This window comes from Lucilia cuprina, chromosome 4, assembly GCF_022045245.1.
Source record: "Lucilia cuprina isolate Lc7/37 chromosome 4, ASM2204524v1, whole genome shotgun sequence".
NCBI lineage: Eukaryota > Metazoa > Arthropoda > Insecta > Diptera > Calliphoridae > Lucilia > Lucilia cuprina.
In genome coordinates, this window is record NC_060952.1 from 89,854,629 (window position 1) to 89,881,398 (window position 26,770).

The window sequence follows — 26,770 nt, forward strand, 5'->3', positions numbered from 1 at the left end:
ATGTATTGCAATCGCGGGATAAAGAGGTGCTGCCAGTACGTCATAAACTGGTGTTTACAAATTAATCTTTGGCTTGACCTAGGATGAATTGAAAAAAGTCTAACCAGAGCACCACATAATCTGGTGCTACGGGTGGCCAGTTGCTCAAAGGACTTTGTCTTGGCTGGTCAGTTGGTTGAGGTTCCTTCGAGATCCACGTAGTGGCTCTGGTTTAAACCCAAATCGTAGGAAGATAGTGCTTGGTTAAAGGACTGATATACGGTGAAATATAATTTTTAACATACATTTCTGTATTTGTTCCTAGATCCTACGAGCGGTACAAATTACAGAGCATGACTGTGGATTGGTAAAATATTGTGCTTTCTCATCTTCTCCGATATCTAGTGATTCTATAGAGAGAATAGAGTAATTGATAGTTTTGACGGATAGAGTAATGGTGTAACGATGTGTTAGACTTTGGTCTTGCAGAAAGGCACAGGATTTTCCTTTACTTTAAAATATGTGGTTATTTGTGACTAAACAGGGTGTCTTTGTGACTACTGAAATAAAGTATTGTCAATTATTATGATCCATGTTTCGAACTACTAATTTCGTCCCTCTAGGTGCTGTTGTGAAAACAACAGAGCCATTTAGTAGTGTGGCTGGGCAATATTATTGTCAAGGTAGATTAAGTTTTCTTACCCAACGAGACTGGACCATCCATGTACAAATATTGAAACCTGCGTGTAAGATACACAAAGTTGTTTATTATACTCACCCAGTGGTTGTAAAAGTACCACCGTGAAGTAGGGCTACACGCCAGGTACTCACGTAAAGCACTTCGACTTCATAACCTTGTCACGAAGGTGAAGGGTGTAATTATTTCGAACGCAATACAAGTCTCCTATCACAGTGCCATAACGGTTACATTGAATAAGGTATTAGAAAAGTGTTTATTTAATATTTTTCTATCTTTTAACGCCCACTAACACTAAAATATTTCCTTAACAAATTACACATGAGTAAATATGCATCCACTTACATACTTTATGTAGTATATTACAGCATTCCATATTACGTAATTCACCGTTTTATTTCAAAAATTAAAAGTAAAAAAAAGAATGTCAATCCATCTCTATCGTCATTGTTAACATTTAACAAAGCAAATACACACGAGATGTAAAGGATACAATTGTTTTACTCATGCTGCATACAAAATCTAATTTATTCATGGCCATTAAATGTTCACTTACCTCCTTTCACATATTCAACAATATTGTTGTGTTGTTGCTGTTGTTTTTATTTCTTCATAATCATTCCCTATTTTTTTTAAGGGCTATATTTTAGTTTCTATTTTATTTCCTATTTACAGTAAAGCACATACACACACATTCATATGTACAAATACATTTGTATGCCAATTCTATCATAGAATTTGCGCCTTTTTGTATAAAATATTTACAGTTACATTTTATACCATAAATACTGTTATGTAAATATGTAGAGAGAATACTATTTTGTGAGTAAAATTCTAGACGTAAATATGACATACATAACAAACATACATACAAATACTGTATACAATATCAGTATACAATTATTCTCTCTGTAAAAAAGTGTATTGTTTACATTCTCGTTTACATTTCATTGTTGTTATTGTCGTTTTTGCTTTTATATGACGTATAATTTTTCAACTATTATTGTTGCAGTTATTATGTCTGTACGTGTGTGTCCTTGCTAAATGCAAGTGCTCCACTTAAGTATTTAATACAACACTCACGCAGTTCTTGTTTTTAATGCTTTTTGTTTCCTTTGGAACTTACTTTTGTTTTTTTCTGTCTGTCGCTAGAGTATTATATATTACTAATTTTGAATAACTAAGTCCACATGCAGACATTCAGATCATATTCATATTCAGATCATATTAACAATAAAATATTTGCATAGAAGCTTATAAATCAATAATTAATATATGACTTTCCTATGGTTATAGTATCCACGAGCACTAGCAGATATTGCAACAAAAAAAATCTATATTCGTTATTTAGTCATTTAGCTATTTAGTTATTTAGTTATTTAGTTATTTAGTTATTTAGTTATTTAGTTATTTAGTTATTTAGTTATTTAGTTATTTAGTTATTTAGTTATTTAGTTATTTAGTTATTTAGTTATTTAGTTATTTAGTTATTTAGTTATTTAGGTATTTAGTTATTTAGTTATTTAGTTATTTAGTTATTTAGTTATTTAGTTATTTAGTTACTTAGTTATTTAGTTATTTATTTAGTTTGTTAATTACTTAGTTTGTTAGTTAGTTAGTTAGTTAGTTAGTTAGTTAGTTAGTTAGTTATTTAGTTATTTAGTTATTTAGTTATTTTAGTTAGTTAGTTAGTTAGTTAGTTAGTTAGTTAGTCAGTTAGTTAGTTAGGTAGTTAGTTAGTGAGTGAGTGAGTTAGTTAATTAGTTAGTTAGGTCATTTGCTGCACGAAATATTTCCTTCTAATATTGCCATCTGTTTCCATAATAAAAAATAACAACTAAAAAGCACATGACCTTAAACTGTAAGATTTAACACACTTGTGCCAAATACATCCTTTTTTAGTAGTTAGGTTCTTCAACTTAAAAATACATTAATATTGTCTTAAGTTACACGTTCCTTTACAGAAAGTATTACATTATTGAAGCATGTAAGCGAAAGATGGCGCATTAACCAATTGGATAATTTTTAAGGAGGCAACTAACACGTTAGGAAATCTAAGAAGTAGATATCTTTTCTACTTTTTTACAAATGTATATACATATAGTACACAGTTTTTAATAATGTCACTTTAAATTATTATTTCTTGTTGACTAAAATAAAAATAAAGCTGACAAATGGTCATTATCTTATCAATATTCATTTAGAAAAATTCCATTTTGAAAGACTTGTTATAACCTCGACAGACTAAAGTATAAATTGTCTCTTACAAATTATTAAAGGACAAAAATCAAAAACATTTTCCCCTAAGAATATTGAATCTATGTTAACATATCAGTTTAATACGAAAACGTCAAAACGCGTACTTAAGAAAATCGTCAATAAGCTCTTATTCAAGTTATACATCAATTGTCTGTAGTTTTTAATTTCGTAGCCTTTTTTCTTATTAAAATTCCTTTAGTACAAAACAAATCTTTTACCTTTTAAATATGATAGCTACAAGGTATATTTTACAAATGAAAATCGTAAAATTTCACACAACGACCAACTTATTCAACAAAATAATTCCGCTTAGAGTTAAATGTGCCAAAAAAAAAAATCAAATGAAAGTAATATTTCAAGCCATTGTCATGCGCTCTTAAAACTTGTAGAGTTTGGTAAACAGTAAAAAAGTAAGTTTTTGAAAAAAAATTAAATAAGCTGTTTTGTTAACAAAACAAATATATTTTTATATACATATGTATGTATTTACATAGGTACCAGAAAACATTTATCTCTTGTCTGCATTTAGGTATTTTACATGCTGATATTTGTATGTATACATATAAATACTCATAAATTCCTGCAGATCGGGGTACATATTGTAAACTTACGTTGTTTTATTAGATATGATTAATTTAATGTATAAATTTTGTAACCAACTCACGAACCTCAAATTTGAGTCAATCACCATTTTAGTAAAATATTTATGCAAAAAGGGTACTTTAGTTTATTTTTAAACTACAGGGATGTTTTCTTATACCAATATTTGTTAAAGAAATAAACCTAATTTAAATTTTAAAACACCTGAACTTTAAAGATGAGAATTGTAAATATTCCAGCAAAAATAAAATTTAAATTCTTTTTAGAAATATAATTAAATTTTTAACTTATTGTTTGTATAACATAAAGAAAATTTGTTAATGTGAAAAAAAAAATTGGCTAATGTGCAAAAGTATACGATTTTCAGTACATGTGTACGTATATATTTAGTATTCAAAGAAACTTACCTAGAAACGGTTTAAAGCGAGTTTACAGAAATTTATAAGCTGTTGTGGAAAAAAACTATACTTTTGCTGTGATTTTTTTAATCCGTAAACTTGTATAACACCACACATTAATATGAATTAAGTAAAAAATATATATTTTTTGTGTCATGGCAATTATCCGTCTAAAATGTAAAACAATTTCTGAAAGAAATTTTTTAAAGGAAGTAGATAAAACTAGCCTAATTTACTTGCTCGTCATTTGAGAAAAATAAAGAAATTTAGTGCACCTACCTAAATAATTTTTGCAAATTTTTAAAATGTTTTACTTATTTTATTTTTATGGGCGTAATGAACATGTGCCAATTGTAGTATTTTACCGCGTGTTTAGCTTGCTTTACAAACACACATTCAAATGTACACAAGCATGCCATTTACTCACCACTATGTACAAGGACACATAAATATTGTAATATTGAGAAAGAGAGAAGAAATAAAACAAGAGGTAAAATAGCACACAAAGAAAATAAACAAAGTACTGAGAGAATATGCGTATATACAGAGTGTTGTCAACAGAAAAAATATTTCAACAAAAGTTTGCCTTTTTTTAGTTCAGTAATATTTTAGTTCTAGTTCAGTTTTAGTTTAGTTCTAATTCAGTTCTAGTTTAGTTCTAGTGTAGTTCTAGTTCAGTTCTAGTTCAGTTCTAGTTCAGTTCTAGTTCAGTTCTAGTTCAGTTCTAGTTCAGTTCTAGTTCAGTTTTAGTTCAGTTCTAGTTCAGTTCTAGTTCAGTTCTAGTTCAGTTCTAGTTCAGTTCTAGTTCAGTTCTAGTTCAGTTCTAGTTCAGTTCTAGTTCAGTTCTAGTTCAGATCTAGTTCAGTTCTAGTTCATATTTTTATTCAATTTATTCATTTCTAAAACTGAATTTAATATAACTATACAATAATTTTTTTAAATTAAATTTTTATTAGATCACAACTTTTTATAAAAATTCCAATTAATGCATAATTTTCTTTTATCGAATTTTTAAACAAATTTAAACTTGTTGAGTAAAGATTGTTTATTACAACAGATGTATCTTTAAAATTTAAATACCAGTAATAGATATTAAAAATAACAAAAAAATATTTTAGACATAATTGAAATTCAAATGAAAAATTTAAAATTCCACCTCAGGTATATTTCTCATTATTATTATTATTTTTTTTTTTTTTGTTTCTTTAAACAAAACAATTTTCCCTTCTACTTCCCTTTAGTCTTGCCACAAAAACGTACTCTTTTCTCTACTTTTTTTTGAAAACAAAAACAAGCTTTTCCGTTTTCCTTTCACACTCTCCTTTAGTCACTTAATCCTTAGAGCCATAATGTCTGTGGTGAATTTTGGCCTGGTTACAACACGTTATAAGAAAATCGAAATAAAAACACAGATGCTGGATAAAAAGTCAGTCAGTAGTAACAAAGTTAAGCAACGTTCAACATAAAAACTAAATAAGCGGAAACAATTTAAGGAATATATAAATTATTTAGTATAAGAAATAAGAGAAATTGAAACTTGAGACCAAAAAAATAAAAGCCATAAAACATTAAGCCCATTAAAATATATAGAAAAAAATTGTCAAAAAATTGCTTTAAGCCATAATATTAAAGGAAATTAAAACCCAAAGAAACTAAATTTAAAAAAAAAGAAAAAACGAGAATATATAAAACGGAATTCTAATAACAAATCATAATTAAAAAAGTTTTAATTTAAATAATTTTAAGCAAAACCCCATAATAATTAATTAAAAATTCAAATTTTACTTTATAGCAAAAAAATGTGTTTGAAATAGATATTGGTTCTTTAAGTGTTTTTAGATAATGTGTTATGTGTTTTATAAGTGTTACTTATACAGTATTTATGTTTAAGGTTATTTAAAGTAATTAATAATTTTTTCCCACAAAAACAAAAAGAAATAGAGGTGAGTAAAATGTTTTTTATTGATTTTTAAATAAATATGCAATTATGCAGAATAATATAAAATATTGAAGATTAATATATAAATATATTATTAAAAATATAAAACAAAATTCATTACGTTGTTAACCTCTTGGCCTATGTTACAATACTCTTTAACCAATTACCCGCACAATGTGAAACCATACGTATGATTGTTATTTAATATTAATTAAAACATAATCATCATACCAACCGCTATGAAAAATTTCATTTGCTGTAAGCTTCACTGAGTTAAAAATTGATGAATTTTTGTGTGTCTGTATGTGTTTTTTTTTTTTTTTGTTTGTAACAACAATTTCACTTGCCAATATACTCTTGCCACTAGGATGTTTGCTGTAAAGAAATATATCCCCAGTTTTTAGGGCAAGTTATTAAATTTGGCTGGAATGAGTGTTTATTTTCTTGTTTTAAAGATTTAATATATTTTACCACAATGTTTTATGGACATTAAACTTTTAGCCTCATTTGTGGCAACTTTTCAAAAAATAAGTAACATTTTAATGAAAACAAATGTATAAATACATATTACACAATTTTTATTTGCTTTTAAAACAGAAAGCCCCCCGAAAAAAATTATGTATATAAAACGTGAGATTTTTGGAATTGATATGAGCTTTAGTTGAAGTTGTTTCTTTAACTAAAACCTCAAAGAGGATAATTAATTGTAAATAAGTAACAGCATCTGCTCTTATATATTAGATAAATGTACCTTTTTTCGTTTAATGGCCAACAGTATTTATTAGTTTGGAAAAAATTTTACCAGCATTGTAGTTTGAAAGATAGTATAAGTTGGTGCTTGTATTTGTAATGCACATAAATTGGTGATACACCTAACTTACCAATTGTACCACAAGCGTTTTCTATCCATCTGTCTGTCTGATGGTGATTGAGCTTTTTATACCCATAATAAAAAAATATATATGGGAATATTGATCGTAGATTAAAAACCTGTACAAAATAACAATAATGCGCCAATTAAGTAATAATGTCGCGTGCTTATGATCGAGCTCACAATATTTTTTTCTGCGACAATCTAGCCATATCCGTCTGTCTGTTGAAAGTAGAATAGAGATCACACACGAGGTTGCAAAGTTTGTTTAGTATTTAAAATGAGTAATATTAATCAATGTAATATTCTTTCAACTGGTAGGCACTTCATAAACGCACCAGCAAAAAAAGAAAATCCAAAAGACACAAAAGTGATCATATTAACACAAACCTTTCAGAGAAAATCAGTCCTTGCTTTTTGATTCCCAATTTGCTATTTCTGAAGTCGTTCTAAAGAAGTAATGTTTGTGTTCTCTTTTTCTTTTTTTAAGTGAATTTGTAGTTTTATGGAACTTGACTTAAATAATATTAATATAAATTATGAAAATATACATTTTAAACACAAAAGTACAAAAATAACATTTTGAAACTCATAAAAATTTAAGAACAAAAAAAATATTTCTAGCATTAAAAAAGTAGAATATTATTGCTTTCTTCGGAAGTCATTAAATATTATTTCCACAGAAAGTAAGTAAGTAAAAGTGTTCCTTTTGAAATGGTGGTAAATGTTTATTTATAGTACCTTGTTTTTTTTTTGCTAGGGCTTTGACTGATTTCATCACTAACTGAATTGATTTGTAATAAATTTTTAACTAAACTTTTTTGTTCATTTGATTAATAAACTAAAATTAATACTTTTTTATATTAAATAGGAAAATTTCCAGAAATTGTTCTAAAAACAACTGTTCTAGAAAAAACCACTTCAGATTCTTAAACAACAACCTTGGCACTAATGATGTCGCCATTACTTCTAGAACCTGTCCTTCGGAACATTGTTGTGGTTCTTAAATACTTCTAAAGAGTTTTAAGGAACTAGTTCTTTGACATCTATCGATTTTCATTAAATTTAACAAAAATTTAGATATATTATAAAACATCTTTATGTCGTACTTTTTTGTTATACGATCTTTTTTAAGTCAGTTATAGTAACTTTCTGGGTGCTAGGTAAACAGACAGACAGACAGACGAATATGGCAAGATCGACTAAAAATTTAATAAGGACCTAGAATATAAATAATTTTGTGAGTTTTAGATGAATATTTTGATGTTTTACGAAAGGAATAACAAAAACAGTATACAACCTTCCAAATGTAAAAGGCATAAACGTTTTCAGCATAAATTTAAGCAGTAAAGTTCTTAAGTTTTAAAACACTAAAAATCGATAACAGTTCGACAAAGAGCCTGGTTGGCTCTATTTTTCGTTTTTTTTTTCTCACGGATGTACTCTTTGTAAACGAGAGTGAGGACAATCGTTTCATTAGTGTTCCATTTGTATGCGAGAAAGTGGACACCTAAAAAACAAATTTAAGCTTTTTGATATCTATGGGCTAACGATTGACTTCTACGTAGGACAAGTATATTAATCCATCAGCAAGCTTCTTTCTATTGCAACTTATTTAACAATACAATTATTAGATACCTCGACAAAACTTTTCTTTCCATAATGAGGATACTAGCTGAGGGTTTACGAAATTATTAGAATGATTTAAATTTAGTAGAATGATTCGAATTTAATTCCGACGTCGAAATTTTAAGTGATTTTTAAAACGTGATTAACGTCCTTATATAAGAGCTAAGTATAATAGAACTGACTAAATATAATGCATTGTGTGTTATTAAGTTAACCTTATATGAGAGGGATATTTGAATCGATAATTATGATTTAAAAGATAATTGATCCCTAAGCGCGAAAATATTGTGTTACAAAATTCATCGAAGTATCTTTGGTAGTTTCTGAGAAATTTCCTTTAGAAATGAAAAAAAAAATTGTATTTTTTTTCGAACCAACGTTGTGAACCAATTTCGCTGATTTTCAATACCAAATTACTGAGGACGAAAATTAATATTTTCAGTGAGTTTGGTAAATTTCTTTAGTTTAGTTTTAGCGAGAGCGTTTTTTAACAAGACAGACAGATGGACAGGCGGATATAACTAAATCGACTTTCGAATTTTATAAGGACCCATAATATACACACTTAATTGGGTCTCAGATGAATATTTCTTGGTTTTACATACGACAAACTTATGTATACTCTCCATCACCAATGATGGTGGTGGAGGGTATAAAAAGCTAGTCTCTTGAACACCCGTTAGCTAGGTGTAACCATAAATGGAAGCTTTAATGACCGAACTGCTGGGAGATAACTTAAGTGTTTGCTTTTTATCCAGATAAAATAAATATTTTTTCAATGCTTACAACAAATATGAATCGTTTTGAATGCATTAAAAACTTGATGAAACAACTATATTGTCAAATTTATAATTCTTTTGTATTACAACGCAGCAAAACCCTTTGGAACATTCTCTTAAATAGAAATTAAAATGGTCATTTCTACAATATTCCGGTTATATTGTATAATTTCTGTATACCATGTTAATTTGAAATAATACAAAAAATACAAAAGTTTTAAGCTAAATTATAAGAAGAAAACATTTGTTGCTTATATTCATATTATTGTTATTATTATAGTCTTATATTTTGTTTATATTTTATTATTAAACAAATACACAGACATTTAACTAGATACAATATAAAAATTGACAGAAAAATAAGAAAAAACTTCAAAACAAAAGAAAGAAAAGAATTGTTAACAACACGCATACACATATACGTTGTAGAAAACTTATACATACAAGTAGATTTCTATACAAGGAAGGATTCTTTTTATGTCTGTATGTATGTGTGTTTCTAAGAATCTCTGCTGGCTGTATTAAGAGAAATGTATTTTAACCTTAAACAACCATAGTATGAATATAGTGTGTGTATGTTGACATATTTAAAAAGGACTAATAATATTCCTTTGTGTTTTTCTTGTTGTTGCCACTGTTGCCATTATATTATTTTAAAAGAACTTTGACTTTTCTTTCGAGAAGCATGTGTTTTAAAAATTTACAAAATTGTTTTTTACTTTTCTTTAAATTTACTCTTACTCTGGTATGAACATTTCTGCAGAGTTTTCATAAAGCTCAAATATTTGTTAAGTAAATGTTCATCTTTTATACCGCCCTTTATCTCCGCACAAATAAAGGAAGGTAAACATTTGTACTCAGACTTATACATAAAACTAAACAAGTTTGTGTACGAAGACAGAATGAAAAGTTTTAATTTGAAATTAATGTTTTTGGAGAATCCTTAATTTGAAAACAGTTTATTTCTTTATTGAAAGGATTGCGAATTGTTTCTGAAATAGTCCAAAAAAACAACTTACTTTTCAACGATTACTACATATCATCAGCATTACTTATAAGGTGTCAAGTAATGACTTACAACTTACACTTTTGCTTTTAACACAAAAGATTTTTTGTAAAAAGTAATAGATGACGTAGTAAAGTGAAGGTATCCATTGCAGGCGATTGTAGTAACTATTTTCCTTACACCTTATTTGTAAGTAAGCTGGGTAAGTACTTGCCTCCATTATTATCAACGAGATGAAATAATGACTTAAAAGTAGCTTAAATTTACTTTTAAGTCATTATTTCATCTTTTTTTATTTATTTATAATTTTCAATAAAATTTTTACTGGAATTGTTAGACAAAATTATATTAAACATTTCAAATAACTTTCAAAACTGTCTTCCCACTAAAATAATATTTAAATTCTCTTCTAATACTATACAGTTTAGTGTTGAAAAAAAGAAACGAAATATGGCAATAAACTACAACAAAAAAATAACTACATTTAAGAATACACTTTGACCTTTAGCAACCAACACAAAAACAAAAGACGCACACACAATCTCAATAAAACAGGATGTTTAATATTCCAAAAAAACACCTGCAGTTATGAAAGAAAAAAAAATCAAATGATAAAAACAAACTTTTGTTAGCAAAAATCCAAAATATAAAAATTTCAATGTTACAAAAAAACACATGTACAAAGATAAAAACTAATTTAACCTAACTGTTTGCAAAAACGAAACTTACCAACAGAGTTTTTGTATTGGGTTTTCTTGTGTTTTTATGTAGTTTGTTTCAAAATCACTCAAAGCAAAAAACTTTTCAAAAAATCGTATCTTTTATTTTTATTCTTATAAATATTGGAAGATTATTTCGAGAATTATATTTAAGCAAGTACACCATGGCGTATGACAGATGAGTAATTGAAAATTCCTAATATTTTTGGGGAATTTTAATAAAATATTATTAACCTTTAAAAGTTAATAAAAAAAACAAGTAAGTCGGGAGACGCCGACCATATAATACCCTACACCTGTATACAATAAAATGTGAATTAGTTTTTAATAATAAAGCATTTAAGTTAAATTGTACCTTGCCTCAGATATACTTAAGCCATTTATTGTTGAATAAAACTGTGAATTTTTAAGTAAAATTTTAAAAGGGGCTTTTTATAGGGACTAGGGTGGAGGATCTATAATTAAAAAGTTCATAAGGGTCATTAAGACTAGTATAGAACTTGGTTTTGCAGCTTTTTGTCGAGATACGAGTAAACATAATTATGAACTTAAAAGCCCTATTTGGCGGGTTCAGATCTATAGGGCTTAGGTGGAACGATGTTGACCATTTTCATTAGGCTTCGTCTACAGTACCATGTGCCAAATTTTATTGAATTATCTCCAAAATTGCGACCTGTAGTTTGATTACAAAGTTTACAAGCTCTATTCGGGAGTTCTGTTGTATGGGGGCTAGGGGAAAAAATGGACCACTCTTACCCATTTTCGTCCCTGGGACATTAGAAGATCATGTACCAAATTTCATTCAATTATCTTCAAAATAGCGGCCTGTAGTTTGATTACAAAGTTTACATGGACGGACGGATAGACGGACAGTCGGACATAGCTAACACGACTCAGAAAATGATTCTGATCCGATTGGTATACTTTAAGGTGGGTACAGGACCAATATTATTCTGCGTTACAAACATTAACACAAACCTAATATACTCTCCCCACTAAAGTGGTGTAGTATATAATCATTGGTCTCAACGCTAAACTAGAACGAGTTCAGGCTAAAATCATGTGTTCTAGAACTAGTTGTAGAACTAATACAATTTTTCTTGGGGAGTAAGTATTGTTCAAAAAAAATTGTAAATAATTTTTTATTGAAACAAATAGAAAAAAATCAAAAATAATTTTTATTTTAATTTTTTTATTATTAAAATCAAAAAAAAAAAAGTTTATTGGAGAAATCGATAAAAATTGGTCTGGGAAATATTTTGATACTTTCAAAACATTACTATGACGATTCTTTCATACAGATTTTTTTAAGCAAAAATTTCATTAATAATCATTATTTTCTGTCTCTGATTTATTCATGTTAATACTATTTAGGCAAATTTTTTTCTATTCTATAATTTTAAAAAAAAGAACATAAAAATTACATCTTGAGAGTGATGAATTTGGAATCAAATAAAAAGGACAATCCTCCTATGACAAGCCTCTGTGAAAATCATCACTTCTAAAGGTCGTTTTTAGTACTTCCATAGAGTAGATTCTACTTCTTTTTTGCTTCTTTGGAAGTTCTTTTTTTGCTGGGTAATATCAAAGTTTATCAAAAGGGATGTTTCCATTGTGGGTATATAAGATTCGACAAGGTCTAATATAACACTTTTACTTGTTAGTATTATTATTGTATCTTCTATTTTCATTTCCATCTCTTATTGAACTTATAATTGTACAAGCCAAACTGCTCTTTACTACAAAACTGATTAAGTAATTAAACTTATTTTAATGCAAAGTATAGTAGCTGTTGTTTGACTATATAATTAAAATCACAATTTGATTGTATTAAAGTAGTTTTTTTTTCAAAAACTTTCCACAATTTAATATTAGAAATTATAAGTTTATTTAAGACTTATTAAAACAAATCTAAACAGAAATATTGGGTAGTGCATGCATTTTGTTGATACATAACGATTATTATTAATTTCATTTCTAATCATTAATCAATTTGCTTGCGTTATTAAGCAGTATTTTGTCGATGTATTGTGTCAAAATAATATTTATGCTATAAGTTTTTCCCTTATCGTTTCGTATCAGTCTTTTATAATAAATCCTTAAAATATATATTTGATCAAATTAATGCATTAATAAATTATGGAGATTGTTGTTTTCTTTCTTTTTCACAATTCTGGATTGTGGGGAGGAGGGTGAAGATATTATGAACTTTTTTTTCTTTTGTTCTTTTTGGTATTAGTGCGTCAATTATTACAAATTAGGATTTATTTCTTTATTGAAAAATAAGAAAAGCAAAACCTTGGGATTTTATGTCTGGTCGCGGTTGTAATGTAGATTGGGAATACATTGTAATCAATTGGCTTTTGTCATGTAGATGGCTATGAACTATTTTAATTATTGATCTGTCTAAATACATAAATATATGTATATAAGCGATTAAATAATATTAAAGTATATAAATATAAAATATATACAAAACAGTACATTAGGCTAAATAATTTTAAATATATATTTTTTTTCAATTTCTTTATTGTCATAAATATTTTATTACTTTTGGAAGGACTCATTAAAAATTTAAATAAAAATTACTTTAAATTTAAATAAACCTTCAAACAGCAACAAAACGTCTTTTGAAATAATGCTCAAGTACTTTTTCAATATAAAACTTCACAAGTTGTTTTTCCTTCATAAATAATTCTGGCAGGCATAGTAAGTAAGTAAGTAATCCTTTATGACCATTTTAAAGTATTTGTTGTCTTGCATAAGCAAATTTTTTTTTGTGTTCGCTACAATATTATGATATCTTATGAAAAAAAAATCACTCAAGCTGAATGAAACCTCTTAACACAATTTTTCCACACATTTGATTTATACCATTTAAAATTTCTGTATTTCTTACATTCGGCAACTTGACAATATACCTTGTCCGACGTGTAATTTGAAATGAGTTTTTCATTTTAAATTGTTTTCTATTTTTTAGTTAAATATTCATTTGATATTGTTGGAAAAATAAATAAAAGCCCAAAAAGTAAAATATTCAAATACAAATAGCTAACCTGTGAATGCAGAAGAAAATGGTTCATTTTGACCATTTTTTGTTTAAATTCATTGTGAGAAAAATGTTTATGTTAACAGAAAAATGGTGCAAATTATTTGTTTAGTAAATAGAATCTTTTTTTTTTTTTTTTTGTTTATTTAAACATGACATACTTTTTTATTTTTTAATAATACTATTTTTTGTTGAAAAAGTATTGATTATTTATTTTCAAAGAGCTAAGCATTAATTAAAATTTATTTAAAAAAAAAAAATTCAAAAAAAATTTTAAAACTAACCTAATTGAAGGTTATAAAACTTGATAAGTTGTACTAAAAATTAAATGACAAGTAAGAATTTAGAGTCGGGCGAGGCTGCCCATATAATGCGCTACTCCTGGTACAAAAACAGAAAATGCTTTAGTTTTCATAATAAAACATTTAAGTTGAATTGTATCTTGCCTCAGACATACTTAAGCCATTTATTGTTGAATAAAATTGAGGAAATTTAATTCAAATTTTAAAGAGGGCTTTATATAGGTGCCAGGGTCGAATGAGACCATATAATGATACATTTCATGAGGGTTATTAGGGCTTGTATAAATCTAAGTTTTACAGCTTTTTTAGAGATACGAGTATTTTAAACATAATTATGAATTTAAAAGCCTTATTCGGCTGGTTCAGTTCTATGGAGCTAGATAAAATAATGGACTAATGTTTACCAACAGGATTGATCTCCTGTACAATAGAAGAACATGATCCAAAACTCATAGAATGATCTCCAAAATTGCGACTTGTAGTTGGATTGCAAATTTTATATCGATGGACGGATAGACGGATGGACTAAAATAAATCGACTCAAAAAATGTCTCAATACGTTAGTAAGTCAGTTACTTAGTTAGTTAGTCAGTCAGTCAGTTAGTTAGTTAGTTAGTTCTTTAGTTAGTTAGTTAGTTAGTTAGTTAGTTAGTTAGTTAGTTAGTTAGTTAGTTAGTTAGTTAGTTAGTTAGTTAGTTAGTTAGTTAGTTAGTTAGTTAGTTAGTTAGTTAGTTAGTTAGTAAGTCAGTTACTTAGTTAGTTAGTCAGTTAGTTAGTTAGTTAGTTAGTTAGTTAGTTAGTTAGTTAGTTAGTTAGTTAGTTAGTTAGTTCTTTAGTTAGTTAGTTAGTAAGTCAGTTACTTAGTTAGTTAGTCAGTTAGTTAGTTAGTTAGTTAGTTATTTAGTTAGTTAGTTAGTTAGTTAGTTAGTTAGTTAGTTAGTAAGTATGTAAGTAAGTAAGTAAGTAAGTAAGTAAGTAAGTAAGTAAGTAAGTAAGTAAGTAAGTAAGTAAGTAAGTAAGTAAGTAAGTAAGTAAGTAAGTAAGTAAGTAAGTAAGTAAGTAAGTAAGTAAGTAAGTAAGTAAGTAAGTAAGTAAGTAAGTAAGTAAGTAAGTAAGTAAGTAAGTAAGTAAGTAAGTAAGTAAGTAAGTAAGTAAGTAAGTTATTTAGCTAGTTAGTTAGTTAGTTAGTTAGTTAGTCAGATAGTTAGTTAGTTAATTAGTTAGTTAGTTAGTTATTTAGTTATTTAGTTAGTTAGTTAGTTAGTTAGTTATCCATTAGCTTTGGGTACATGTTTTAGTTAGTTCGAGTCTTTTTAAACAATTAGTGTTATTATATTAACCTTCGGTAGATATACTGCCAGTTAAGTTTTTGTATGGAAACTATCAATTTATCGTAAGGATAAAAAATTATCAGCCATTGAAAACCCTCATTTTATCAAACAAAAAACTAAATTTATTAAATCGTGTAAAAACATACAATATTTAAGAAAATATGCATAAAAGTCAATGTATATGTATCTAATATTATTGCTACCAGCATCATCGGCAGCATTACTTTATTGCAGATAAATGCTTTCTAATTTTACTTTCTGTTCTCTTCCATAAAATTGAGTTTCCTTTTGCTTCTTTATTTGTTGATTTCTCTGTCACTTTATAGCTTTGATAAGCGTTTTTATATTTGAGCCATTATATTTTTGACTGTATATATGTGTTTGTATCTTGTGGTGAAAGTTTTAGGTCTATTATTTTCTTATCTTTTATTTGGCTTATTACTTTTTTCCAGAATGACCAGTTTGATTATATCAGTAATGAATACTAGAGTTTTCGCTATTAATGAAAGTATTTCAATATTTCTGATTATTGAGAAAGTGTTGTAGTGTTGTTAAATGTTAAATATGAAAAAAAATTATTTAAACTCTGATCTTTGGAAATCTACAGGTGAAGGCTGGTAAACATTTATATACATTAATATATATATTGGCAGACTTTAGAACATATGTATGTATTTGTGTTTGGTAAGGAATTACTAATTCACACAATATGATATTGTTTTAACAACATTCGTTTTTTTCTCGTTTTAGACTATTTTTTTACTTATAGATAATAAACTGAAAAAAAATTGGGAAAAAAGAATTAATATTCTTAGCTTAGTGTTGAATATAGTAATTGCATATAAAACTAGGCAAACTAATATACATTTTCATCCATTTGTTTTTTTTTTTTTTTTTTGCAAAATTTTTGGAATGCTTTTAAACAATTTTTCTAGTATATATTTATTTTACAAAAGAGGAATTTGTGTTTTTACATTTCATTCATAGTAACAAAACTACTTTTCTTATGAGTACTTTTAATTTGAATTTGAATGTAAATGTGCCTTGCTAAAATCTTGCACAAATACAATTGAATTTTGTAATATCCTGAAAACAAGTATCTTTAACGCCTGAAAAGTTTAAAATTGTAAACAAAGGTAAAATATTTTCACTGGAAACAAGTATGCAAACACTTGTGTTAATATAAATGCAGCAAAAACTCGGTAATGGGTGGCACTTGCATAATGACTTACTTACCACTGGATTTATATTATATTAAGTTGTATTAATATGAACACAACAAAACTTGATACATTTATAACCACTTCTATACCCACATACATTTTAATGTTTACTACTTAATGTATGCATTACCTTGAAGTACTCTAATGGCTTTCTTTTAATTTGATATAACTAACTAACTAACTAACTAACTGACTAACTAACTAACTAACTAACTAACTAACTAACTAACTAACTAACTAACTAACTAACTAACTAACTAACTAACTAACTAAGTAACTGACTTACTAACATATTGAAACATTTTCTGTGTCGATTTAGTTTAGTCCGTCCGTCCGTCCGTACATCGATATAAAATTTGTAATCCAACTACAAGTCTCAATTTTGGAGATCATTCTATGAGTTTTGGCCCTGGTCTTATATTGTACAGGAGACGAATCATTTCAATCTGTTTATAGTTTTTGTGACAGCTGTAAACTGGTAAAAAACGCGAGCTACATAAAAATGGAAATACACTCTAATGTCCGGATTATTAATATATTTTTAATAATTTGTTTTTACGTTTCAGTTTTTTTGCATTGTTGAAAATAAATACACATTGATGTTTCGAAATTTTTTCTTGTATTTTTTGATTGGCTGTAAATTCAACGAAAAATTGTAAAAGCCTGATAAAGCAATATTAATTTTCAATTATTGATAGCAAATTCCATTTTGCTAAGGAATTTCTTAAAAAATGTTTGCTGGGTTTATTTGTAAAATTCAGTGAGTAAAAAGTTTTATATGTGTATGCTTTCAAAATGATCTTAATGCTATTGTTATAAGACACTCATGAGTTGCTGCTTTATTATTAAATGCTAAAGGGTTATTTAATTAAAAATATATATTACAAATTAATTGCATGTTGTAATAAGTACTTAAATTACATATAATTTATTGAAAACACTCGATATGCACTGGAAAAATGTAAATTAATTACTAGAATTGTGATAAATATTTACTTTTATTCTTAGAAATCACTTATGATTACCACAGCAACAATGTGTAAATGTTTTTATGGCGAACACTCTTTGTTTTCCTATGTTTACATTTTTTTAGAAAAGTGAAAATATTTAATTAATTTACTTATTCGTTAGAAATTTTTTCCGACTTACTACTTGAAAACTGTTCGAAATTTTGAATATCTGAGGCAAAGTTGTAGCTTTAGTCATAAAAATCAAAAATAGTATAAAATCAAAATACTCCTCCTTCATTATACCCTACACTACTTTTGTGAGGAGGGTATATGGGGTTTGTGCTTATGTTTGTTACACACAAAAATATATGTCCTATACCCACCTTAAAGTATAACATCGTTTTATGAGTAAACCTTGTGCGCAAGATGCAGGTCGCAAGCCTATTGAAAATTTATAAAATCGGTCCATTATTAGCCCCTATACAACCGTATCCCAAATTTGGGCCTTTAAGCCTTTTCCCCTAAATATGGTAAATGTTATATTATGCCAACAAAAGTCGACAAAACTTTGTTTTATTGATCTTTTAATAACGCTAACTATTTTTTGTAATGATCGGGCCTCATTTGACTCTAGCCCCCATACAAAATCCCCTTCATAAATCTTTTTTTGTTAACAATAAGTTAAAATATTCGGGAATAAAGTTAAAAAACAAATCAAATGCTTTATTTTTTTTTTAATTATCCCCATTTTTAACATTCTGACTGTAGGGTATCATATGGTCGGCTATGCCTGACTATTCATATTTGTTTTTTTTTTTTATTTCAAGTAGAAAGTTTTACATTGTGATATTTCACTTTAATAATGACACCTGTACGTATACGTGTTAATTATTTACTAATATTACAAATATTAAGTATACGCCTAATTTAGAGAAACATTTTTTTTGCGATTTAATCTCGAAGATGAATTAAGTTTTTGATTTTTTGTTCTTAACGATATTAAAAGATTTGAACCTGAAAAAATAATTTTTGCAAAAATGACTCCGATACCTTATAACTTAGAAGGCCCTTAGAAAAAGGTATAAATTAGGGCAAAACTTAAAAAGGTTCATTTTTTTGACATTCAGCATATAGTGTCAAAAAAATTATTATTAATATTATTTTTCCTGTATTGATATAAATTTTAAAGATCAGATTTTCATTAATAACTTGCTTAAATGAAGACCAAAAGCAACGACAAAGTGTTTTACTATAAATACGAAATAAATTTTTAAATATTCCAACAAACTTGACATTGAACTTACGTACTTGTAAAATAACATTTTTTTTTTTAATTTTAATAAAAAGCAATCAAAAAAATTTCAAGGAAAAAATTTCAATAACCTTATATTCTTTTTTACATAGTTTCCAAATTGAGTTTATTCTAGGAACTTTTATATCTGTATAAAGGCTCTCATAAAATTTTTAATTAATTACTATATAGAACTACCAAGAACTTAACAATTGCTTGTGATTAATTAAAATCATTAAGCGAAATGAAATAAATTTTCATATTGTTTTCATTCGAATACATATACATATGTATTTAGCATTATTAAAGAGGCGTTATTTATGTCTTTTATGTATGACTTACAAATACTTCCATTATCATGATATTTCAATTAAATATTTTTGCTTATGTCAAGGTTTTCTTCTAATTTAACTATTGTCTTAAATAACGACAGATTAAGCTTTTGTTTTTCGTATTTAATTTAAATACATTATATGCGGATGAGTCGACCTTTTTGTATCTTTATACCAAAATAATTGTCTTTATTTTCAATTGTAATAAAGAAAATGATTTTCATATGAAAATTATACATACTTATATCTGTTTATTTAAAAGTGAAATTGTGTTTTAGCTTTTAAGAGTGTTATTACTTTGACGATACTCTACAGTTTAATTTTGGGCTATAGTTTGTTGTTGGGTGATATGTTTGGTAGATGAGCGATTTATTATCCATGTTAGCCTAGAATGATAATTTGACCCGCTACATACAGTTCAGAAGAAACACATGTAGAATAATATCGGTGCTTTCTTTAACCAAAGTCTCCGATGAATATAAGACTTCTGTGGTGAGATAATGTAGTACCAATTAACCTTATGGTTCTGCATAACTCAGTGTATTACATGGTTGGCAAAATTGGTACCATTGTACTTTTCTGGTACAATTCGATCTTTCAATGACTCATTTTGTATTATTTTAAAATATTAAATTATTAAAAATTTTTATTTTTAAGACAAAGTTTAAAGGAATTCCAACTTTTGGCAAATTTTACTACACTTCGGAAGAGGGTGTTGTGAAGAATCCTGAAAGAGATTATAACCAGGCAGATGTATATTGAATATTCTATATACTAGACCATATTCTATAGACTTGTTTTGTTTTTCTAGCTTATACACTACTCCATCCTGATGTCCATAGAGTACAAATAAACTGTATATTCACTAAATAGTCTTAAAAATTTACTTATCTTATGACTAATCTATAGTTTTTATGTACTTTTAACTAGACGTTTCAAAGTATTTCTGAATAAGACTTTGGACTAATATAAACTTTATATAGTTTATTGTCTTTTAATAGACTAGTCCCTCGTTTATTCTATAGCTTATAGTCTTGTCAATGGACTAGTACATTGACTAATGTACTACAGATATTAATTAGTTTATTGGGTGAAAAAGTCAGCAATAAATGCTTTCTTTCTATATTGATATAAATTTCGCTTAAATATAGATTTGATTCAATCTGACACTTTTAAATGCAGTTTAGTACAATTTGAAAAATCCATTTGCCATCCCTAGTATACTATACTGATGGTTGAGTTACTTAATATTAAACTCTCACGATGATCTCTTGATTTACTCGTCCCTCTATCCGCCTGTCTATCTATATATTCGTACATTAGTTTCTTGAATACAGAGACAAATAAAATTTAACTCTGCTGGTGGGTACAAAATATTCGTTGCAGACTTCCATAATACTTGAATTCGTTAATTTTTTCTATTTAAATTCCATTGTTTAAAAGGTAACAATTGAAGATAAAAACAATTTTCTTTTTATCTTCTTTCGCTTTCATAAACACAAAAAATTCTTCGCACGTACAGACAGTTGACATTGTATACATTTATAGAGTATACTTTAAATGTACACACGCACATACCGCTAACTTTCTAGCAAAAACAGCACATCTGAAAAGATTTGATATTTCTAAATGAAAGCATTGAAAAGCAGCGATTTTTGTAATTTTTTCCAAATAATTTCGAAATACTTTTACCACCTTCGAAAGATACAGAAATCGAATAGCAGCCATTCAGTATTCAGCTATTTAATAAGGTGTCAATGTATCCCTTTATGGATGATATTATCCTTAAATGAGTAACTACTTGATAGACCCTTTAATTTGTTGAGAAAAATTAAAAATTAAAACTCATATTTCAAAGTAATTTGAAGAGAAAATTTAAAAATATACAATTGTCCATTTAGAATAGAAAAAAGTGTTATTGTAATCTGTAAAGGAACAATTAACCTCCTTTTGGACAAATTTTTCGTAAAATAAATAACTATGTAACCAACCAATAATTTGTTCAAACCAACCATTTAGAACTGCCGGATACATTTAAGCTTACGCATACAAATTTCGACTTTATATGTGTTGTACATAAAACAAATACGTATTTTTTTACTATTTTTTGTTTATTTGTAGTTGAATGGTTATTGTTGGCTTTTTATTTGATTTTGTTATTTTCTTGATTTCTATACATATTTATTTGTCTATTTATATGTAACAATGAAGATTTCCTAGAAATATATAAGTATATATAAACACAAGGAGTCTCTGTCTAGTATTAATACTTAAGTACACATTGTTTACGTTCTTCTATTTACAATGCATAGTATTGTGTAATTGTAAAATATTTATTTACTTATTTACTATGTATGTATGTCTGTATGTACATCTGTTGTATGTATTTCTATATAAGTTTTCTATTTGTTATGTAAGATTTATTAAATGTACTTATTAAGTATTTAATTGTTATCACGAAATCACACTTAAAGCCGTCGACAGAGTAAAAAAATGGCAATAGAAAAAAATTGTAACAAATATAATAAAATATTAAACAATGTCAATGTTTTCAACATCAGTAAACTAAATATTTTAAGCAACAGCAAAATAAGTCTAACAAAAAAGAGTTTAATATTCGTCTTTGCCTAATCAATCCACATATAATTTGTAAAAGAGATTTCGTTTTGTATAAAACTTATTTATTTCGAAGAAATATGCGTTAATGTAATTTTCTGATGAGGATATTTTATAACATTTGATTTCTCGTAATTTTTTTCTGTGCATATACTTTTGTCAACTATAAAATATTTAAATATTTCTAATTATGCTATTTATAGTCGAGTCTATAGACTAAACTAACCTATAGTGCAGTCTAAAGTCTAGTCTATAGTTAAGTATATGGTCTAGTCTATAGTCTAGTCTATAGTCTAGTCTATAGTCTAGTCTATAGTCTAGTCTATAGTCTAGTCTATAGTCTAGTCTATAGTCTAGTCTATAGTCTAGTCTATAGTCTAGTCTATAGTCTAGTCTATAGTCTTGTCTATAGTCTAGTCTATAGTCTAGTCTATAGTCTAGTCTATAGTCTAGTCTATAGTCTGGTGTCTAGTCTAGTCTTTGTAATACATTTTGTGTATGTATTGTTTCCAGTTTTTATATATAACACTATCATTATTTAACTTTCTCTCTCTTACAGGTACGTTTATACATAGAATTCAAATATCTTGTAGTTTGAAGGTAAATAATATTTTTTATATAATTATTTTTCATGTACTTAAACTAATATCTATAAAAGATTAAAACATATTATAAATATAGAATTTTTCAGCAAAAAAAATGCGTCATTAAGACATACGTTTACGTAATAAAAATATTTAAATATTACTTTGTTAAGTATAAATTGGCAGTGTAAAAAAATAGAACTGTTTTCCAACTACTTAATATGTTGTATTTATACTACTTTTAGTCTTTCACTCTATTGCCAAACTGCATAATTCATTCATTTATATTTATTAAATTAACACCTTAGAGAAAATTTAAAGGCAAGGTTTTTTTTTAAATGCAACGTTAAAACCCCAAGATATATAAATACCACTAAACTAACACACAGCTCATAAAGAGTTTAACAAATGTTCAAGGTTTTATTCATACATCTCTAGGTGGATATCCTTTGATATTCTAGATTGTAAATACATGCTAATTCATTCATATGTAGCATTTAGTATTAAAGCTATTATAACCATTATAAATAATGGTAACTTTAATATTTTTGCAAACTATAGTTGCCAATAGTATACATATCATTATAAATATGCTGGCAAAGGTTTTAAACTATTGTGTTTGTGTTCAATCTATATAACATATGTATATATATTGCTACAACACCAATTAGAAAACAATCATATAATGCAAAATACCAAAACAACTAAGAATTGAAAAGCAGAAACAATAGGGAGTGTTATAAATGAATAAATTAATTTGATAGAAGAGGAATACAGTGGAATATAACGAAATTAATTTTCTGTTATTATTTCAAAGAATGTATAGGGAGAAAAACAGAATAACCTTTTCTTAACTCAGTAATAGAGGAAATATATAAGTTGATCATTCTGATTTATATATTCGAAAACCTTTAAAGTTTCTAGCCTTCCCTCTATCTGTCTGTCTAATCTTTATATTCATAATTATCGTTGGCAAATTTTTGAGCCCACATTAAGAATAAAGGCTTATTCTTGTTTGCTCTTCATATGGTAATATGAGTCCCAGATAAACATAAAGTGCCATACAAAAACGTATACAATGGAAAATAGCAATTAAAATTTGACCATATGACAATAATTACAGAAATACAATTATTATTATTTTTACTTTTTGTCTGCTTATAAAAACAATAACGATACTCATTAGCTGCGTGTCGCTGTATTTTGTAAATGTTACATTTTGTAACTTATCCATTAAATAGTATCATAAAAAAAAAATCCATTTTCATAAAGTCATAAAAACACATTGCAAAAACAAAAATCAATAAAAACTCATTAAAAATCATTTAGTGTTAACGTGTATATGTAGATTTTCCACATAAAAGTTGTTTTCCGTAAATGCGTTCTTAATGTAAAAACAAAATTTTTCGATTTTAATATTTCCTTTTTAATATATTTTTGCCGGTGTATTTTATTTGTTTTTATAAAAAAAAGTAAATAATACATATTATTATACCCAAATGCATAAATGCGTTTATAAATATTTGTTTAAACAATAAGACAATTTTACTTTTGACATTGAGTTTTTATGTGTTTTTCTTTTTATATTATGATAAGAGTTAATGGAAAATTCAAAGGTATAATATACATATGACTATCTAAAGGATTGTACATTAAGATGACTCCGCTTATAAGAACGAGTTACTGACAATAGGTTAATAGGATCACGAAATAAAATACTGTGAACTCAATTTTACTGCAGTTAGTCCCTTGTGTGGGATTTATATAATTTGGTTCAGATCTAATGTCAGACGGTGTATAAAATGTAAGTCAAAGTATAGAATTTATTCAACATTATATTGTAGACTTTTGTCTATACTAAATTTGACAAGACTTTTTTCAACCTATTTAACCTATTGACTTTTTTTAGTCTATAGTCCAATAGGTTGAATAGGTTGAGAAAAGTCTTGTCAAATTTAGTGTAGACAAAAGTCTACAATATAATGTTAAATAAATTCTATACTTTGACTTACATTTTATACACCGTCTGAAATTAGATCTGAACCAAATTATATAAATCCCACACAAGGGACTAACTGCAGTAAATTTGAGTTCACAGTATTTTATTTCGTGATCCTATTAACTTGTAAAAGGACTATTTATACTAATATGCCTTTTTTGTACTTTTTTTTATACCCACCATCCAAAAAAGGGCTGGTATATTTATTTTGTCATTCCGTTTGTAACACATGGAAATATTAATCAAAGACCTACAAAAGTATATATACTCTTGGTGCTTTTTAAATTCTAAGATGATCTAGCCATGTCTGTCCGTCTGTCATTGACGGACAGATATGGCTAGATCGATAGAGTACGAACGGAAATAGCTAGAGAGATGAAATCTTTCACAAATATTTGTTATACGTAAGGTTTGTTTGGTATTGAAAATTGACAATATCAGTCTACGTTTTTGTATAGCATTTTTAACATATTTAACAGTCATAACTCTTTTACAAATGCAAGTATAGCAAATTCGACATAAATAGTTATTGTATGAGTCAAATTCTCGCTACCAAATTTTATGAGTATCGGTCTACAATTGACCCCTCCAAAAAATTACTTTTACGACCATTACTGACTTAAAAATATGAGTTGTTTAGCACTGAAATTCGTAATTTTCTTAAGAGCAAAAATTTACCCACTACCCCGAAATAAGGTTAACACAAGAAATTACTTTTACGCACAAAAATTCGACATAAATTAGTTTTTTATGATAACAAATCTCTTCACCGAGTTTTATGAGAATCGGTCCATCATTGAAGTCCACCCATTTAAGGACCCCTTCAGAAACTAATTTAACGCAAATTACTGTGCGTTTATAGAAGAGCATTCTATTTATGGCATACAGTTTGATGGTAGGTATATAAGACTCATGTTTTTTATTTTGTCAGGATCAAAATGTGTCAATAATGTCTTTCAAAATATTTTTTTGATTTTATTTTAGCACAAATATGAATAAAGTGTCGAAAAATACATTCGGATAATGGAAAAATTCTTAATACTAATTGATTCGATTTTTTATGTAAGAAAATACCAAAATATTAAAAACATAATAATAAAAATTGGTTTCAAACATTTTTTATTTATTTGTATGTACAGCAATATTGTCTCGCTGTATCCATCCGAGTACAACCCAAAAATCACATTTCCAAAATTTAAAAATTTTTTTGTTTTTAAATTTTATTTTGGATTAACCCATAATAAGATTAATTTTGCAACAAATAATTTAAATTCATTGATTTTAAGATAATTGGGATCTAATGGGTTTTTTTATATCTCTTGATAAACTAAAAATAACACAAAATATTTTAAAACACTTTGTGTTTGCTTGACATCAAATTTTGAATTGTTCGATCAGTTAAAATATTTTAAAATATTTTTTGAAAACTGTAAAATTCCAGACTACAGTACAGTCTTTAGACTGGTTCTACTGATCAAACAATGTAAAATGTACTTCGTAAAACTTTGATGTCCATTAAAAAGGACACAGGATCATGAAATTAATAACAAAAAAAGAAGTTTTTCTCCATTAAATTTATAGTTTCAGACATATATCATTCAGTTCGTATCTATTTTTGAGTGTCGGGCGGTGTAACAATAAATTTTAGTATGTACTAAGTAGGGTATTCAATTATTCGGGTTTTTATCTTATTCGGTTTATTCGACAAATAATTATTTGAGGTTTTACGTTAGCCGGTTAAATCAAAATTATTCGGTTATTCGTTATTTTTGCTTTTAATAATAATTTTCTTCATATACACCCTATAACAATTTTGAAAAAAGCATTCACACATTGAAAAGTGGATAAGCATGTGAAAATAGATTACACTTATATAATTGCATACTTCTATTCGTATGTCCTTATAAAAGGATTTCAAAGTTTAAAGGTCTACAAACGAATATTTAAATTATTTATATGTATTTTATAATGCTTATATGGATATCAAATGAAAGCTGGGAATCTGTACATTCTATATATATTATTTACCTGTCTCACTTAGAGAAAAAACGAAAAAGAAATTAAATTTAAAAAGGTTTCATTTTCGACTCAACAACTTTTTTGTGACAAATTTTCTTTATGATTTTCAATTCTTTCTTGATGATCATGATGATTTGAAATAAATTATATTATTTCGAAGCAGAGGAACTCAGCTTCATTTGAAATTAATATTAATAC

General features: G+C 27.0%; 1 protein-coding gene across 10 annotated transcripts in view; it reads left to right on the forward strand.

Moving 5' to 3' along the window:
- LOC111675522 (diacylglycerol kinase eta) overlaps positions 1-26,770 on the forward strand; it is a 130,973-nt gene that overhangs the window by 21,338 nt on the left and 82,865 nt on the right. The window contains exon 1 of one of the 10 annotated variants that reach the window (XM_046949032.1): positions 5,381-5,876. The exons of 8 other annotated variants lie outside the window; for them this stretch is intronic. The gene's annotated coding sequence lies outside the window, so the exon portion shown is untranslated. Of the gene's footprint in view, positions 1-5,380; positions 5,877-22,553; positions 22,571-26,770 lie in introns of those variants that run through there. One more of the 10 variants, XM_046949034.1, reaches the window with a different exon arrangement.